The sequence below is a fragment of the Formica exsecta genome, unplaced genomic scaffold, assembly GCF_003651465.1.
Source record: "Formica exsecta isolate Colony F162 unplaced genomic scaffold, ASM365146v1 scaffold46, whole genome shotgun sequence".
In the NCBI taxonomy this organism is placed as follows: Eukaryota; Metazoa; Arthropoda; class Insecta; order Hymenoptera; family Formicidae; genus Formica; species Formica exsecta.
This window is the reverse complement of record NW_021851835.1, coordinates 4,642-9,079: the sequence shown is the minus strand read 5'-3', so window position 1 is coordinate 9,079 and position 4,438 is coordinate 4,642. Positions and strand designations below refer to the sequence as shown.

At 38.6% G+C, this 4,438-nt stretch overlaps 1 long non-coding RNA gene across 2 annotated transcripts; it reads left to right on the top strand.

The window, feature by feature from the left end:
• Window positions 1-2,135: 2,135 nt before the first annotated feature.
• Window positions 2,136-3,782, top strand: LOC115241013. Of its 2 annotated transcripts, none has more exons than XR_003884846.1 (5): window positions 2,136-2,448; window positions 2,598-2,942; window positions 3,038-3,246; window positions 3,324-3,501; window positions 3,677-3,782. It is a non-coding gene; the product is annotated as an uncharacterized LOC115241013 (long non-coding RNA). The 2 variants fall into 2 exon arrangements; XR_003884845.1 differs by having other exon boundaries at window positions 2,138-2,369.
• Window positions 3,783-4,438: the final 656 nt, after the last annotated feature.

Sequence of the window (4,438 nt, the reverse complement as noted above, 5' to 3'; positions counted from 1 at the left end):
GGGACTTGGCGCGAGACACTACCGTGTCTCTTGATCGATATCGTGAGCCTATACAGATGGAGGGTGCTGATGCAGAGTTGGTTTTAACATTACTAGCGAGAACACAGGAGATAAATATAGTCCAGGCACGGATAGAAGCAGAAAATCTACAGCGTCGGAGAAGAGCTGAATGGATTCGTCTTGACCACAATCAACTTATAGATTTTCCTGAGCTTACTTTTGAATATTTACAATATCTAACATTGGGGATATATCAACTATTATTGGCTCCCTTATATATTCAAGATACATTGCTTAGAGAGGAAAACGTTTTTCAGGTAGACGTGCATGCGGTCGAGCCAGGTTTTATAAGATTTCGATTATATTCTCGTTTCAGAAATAACATTATTCACCAACAATGGATCGCTTATGTTACAGGAAATGACAATGACGATGAAGAAGAAAATCCGATTATGGGTTATTATTGTACGTGCAGAACAAGAGCGAAAACTTTAGGTACGTGTGCTCATATCGCTAGTATCTTGTGGTACCTTGGATTTGCAAGACATCAACAACAGGTCAAATACCCAAGAATATCACTGTTATACACTTGATTTGATGCTGCTGAAAGGCCATTACCGCCGGATTTGAATAACCTACCCGAAATCGTTAACTAACAGGAATAGTATAATATATACCGATGGTATGGTGAGAGGCAAGGGGACTCATCTTATAATCAAGCACCCCAAAGGGATCATATTCTCAAAACGTTCTCGTCGTTGATCCTGGTTAACGCTAATAATAGATAAAATAGATAGATAACTTATATATCACTAGAGTGAAATATGAGAAATAATAATATTCCCAAATGAACGAAGTGTCTGCTTGTAGCAAGAAAGATGCTGAACTTTGACCTTTCGGCACTCGAGAACAGGACTAAGCAATCTAAATGTACACGCATATAAACACACACAGATATATACACACGCATTCACGCGCTTAAAATATCATTTACACAAATCCTTAACGTACTACGTATGTTGACGACTTCAGCGCTCTCTAGCTCGAAACTGGCTCATTATTTCGAGTTGCGCCCATGAGAACATTTCATCAGTAGGTCATGAACAGCAACATACTTCAATTTCGCGATACTTGACACCGCGTGCTCGCCTGCCAGACCACCCTCTTGTGTTATCTGTTTGAGATAAATTTCAGCGGGAATAATAAAAATGTCAACTTAGCCGATCATAACGGACTCTCCAATAAGCTGGACTTAACTTCTAAAGACAAAAACCTACACCAATAGGCGCAATTTCTGGACCTTCTTCTGGAAGGGTAGCACCTCCTACTCATGAGAGGGGTAATTAGTAAAGATTTGATTTGTTAAAAAAGAATTTTGATTGCCTAATGGAGAGGATACGTGGGAGACGCTAAGATTCGAGGATACGCGAAATCTTCGCTCGAAAATTCACTTCGTTTTCGTTTTTCAACCGACTCACTACTTAGCTAGTAGTCAGCTCCGGGCTCGAGTATTCGTTTTTCCACGACTCTAACAAGGAGAGGTCATAGCTGACTCCTCACCGATTCCGATCTCCCCCCCCCCCTGTGGTGAATCCCCATTGAACACAGCCAAGTCCCGCAAGAGCCCTTCGTCCAATGCGCCCTGCAAGCAGCACTTCTCCATACCTAAAATTTGGAGAAATTTGGAGAAACCCCAATGTAGGTTGTAAGACACAAAGAAAGACACCCAATCGAACAGCGCCGTTGGCGCAACGAGAACCGAGGTTCGAAACCACCCACGCCGTCAACATCCCCTTCCTCTTTTTTTTTATATGTACATGTAACACGCACTACCCACTACACAGAAACAAACACCCGGCATTCATTAGACAGACACAAATCCTCCTATACACCCGCCTACATAAAATTACCGTGAAACAAATGAAACACCCTTACAGAGAAATGTTAATACTTTCACCTTTAAAGAACCTTATACATTTTCCAAAATTGTTTGAGTAATGCTGGTTTAAATTTTCTGTTTTCTCCAGATTTCAATAGTGTATCTCTAATAAGAACATAATCACCTATTTTGTAACGAGTTGGTCTTGAATGATGTTTATCATAATATATTTTATTATAGTTTTTAATTTTATCTACAGTTTCCAATGCAATTGAACGACTCGTTTGTCTAACATTATCAAAATTTAAATCTGTTTTAGATATTTTCTTTAAACAATTAACTAAACTGGAATCTGCATGATTTCTTTGCTCGTATCCAAGGAGCAACTTAGACGGAGATGCTTTCAAAGAGGAATGGAATGTATTATTAATAACATACTGAACTGTTCCAAGACAATCATGCCAACCTTGAGATTCATCGATTAACTTTTGTAAGGATGATTTTAAAAATCTATTCACCCTTTCAACCATTCCATTTGCCCACGGAGCAGCTACAGCAACTAACCTATGGTTAATATTATTTTTCTTTAAAAAATTCTCGAACTCTTGTGAAGTAAATGCAGATCCCCTATCAGATACTATTATCTGTGGATTCCCAAATATTTGAAATAAGGACATTAAATGTCTTATAATTTCTTTAGCATTTGTGGTTTTTACAGGATACAACCAGGTAAATCTTGTAAATGCCTCTACCACGACAAAAATATGTTTAAATCCATGTTCGGATTCAACAATAGGACCAAAATGATCCATATGAATAATTTGAAAGGGGAATGCAGGATTTTCCGTTATTTGCATTTCACCTTCACATGAGTTTGATGCTGAATTAGCCAATAAACATATTATACAATTGTCAATATGAGATCGTACACGCTTACGTAACGAAGGAAACCAATAGTTACATGAAATTCCTTGTAAGGTTTTCTCCATACCACAATGCGCCATTTCATCGTGATAAATACGTATCACATTTGAAACCATTGATTCTGGAACATAAAACCGAGGTTTGTCTGGCCCTTTCCAAAAACTAATCCATTCATCATTATAAATTTATCATGATCGTTTTCTTCTAATTCTAAAGCAATGCTTTTAATTAAAGGGTCTTTCAGTTGGCGAAATTCTAATTCCATCTCAAGAGGCAATGCGTCAATCAGTGCAACAACACGACTTAACGCATCAACATGAGACATTTTAATTCCCGGTCGATGTATCACTGAAAATGTGTAAGATTGCAATCTTAGAGTCCAACGTGATATTCGCGGATTTAAATGTGCTTTAGTGACTGCATATACTAATGCGTGACAGTCGGTAACTACAGTGAAATGTAAACCATATAAATAAATGTGAAATCTTTCAATTGCTTTTACCACGGCTAACATTTCTAGTTCGAAACTGTGATAACGAGATTCAGCATCATTAGTCGACTGACTATAATATGCAATTGGAGCCCATTTGTTCGCATCCTGTTTTTGTAATAAAATAGCAGCTAAAGCTATTGAACTTGCATCAGTGTGAAGTTGCGTTTCTGCGTTTGGATCATAAATACGAAGAACAGGATATGAGGTTAATGCTAACTTTAAATTATCAAACGCTTGTCGACATTCGTCATTGAAAATAAAATCATTTGACTTTCGTAATAGATTATGTAGAGGTTTTGCAATATAAGCATAATTTTCAATGAACTTGCGAAAATAATTTGTTAGACCAAGGAAACGTTGTAACTCAACTGTTTTTTCAGGATATGGAACGTTTTTAATGGCATTTGTATGTCGTGAGCTCAATGTTATACCAGAAGCCGAAACAATATATCCTAAATATTCTATGGTCTTTCGTAAAAACAAACTGGGTGTATCCCGTTTGGACACGGAACGATTGGACACCGCTCGATTGGACACGCAGTATTGGTCACGGAACGATCGGACACTGCACACTTGGACATAGAATTATTGGACACCGCACGATTGGACACGCACACTGCACGATTGGACACTGCACGATTGGACACCGCACAATTGGACACTGTACGATTGGACACCGCACGATTGGACACGCACACTGCACGATTGGACACTGCACGATTGGACACCGTACGATTGGAAGTCTTTTATTTTGACTTTAACCTCTTTATTATTTTCATTGAGCCACTTTAGTTGTCCAGAGCCAATCCCTAAAACTTTTGCGCCTTGACAATTTGCAAGAGTTACATCCCGCATATTCTTTTGCTCCAAAACGTCAAAGAACCTCTGATTATAGATCATGTGGCTTGTGGCGCCTAAATCAACATACCATGTATCCTGGTGACTCTCTGCTTCGTGTACATTGAAGCAAACGGAACCTGTTCGCTCATTTTCGCCTTTAGCTGCATTTGTCTTTTCTGTCTTGTTTTTATTGCTCTTCCATTTCTTATACTTGAAGCAATCGTGCTTGAAATGGCCTAATTTATGACAAAAAAGCATTGTTTGCCCTTATCTGCATCTGTACCCTTTTTCTGCGACGCCCT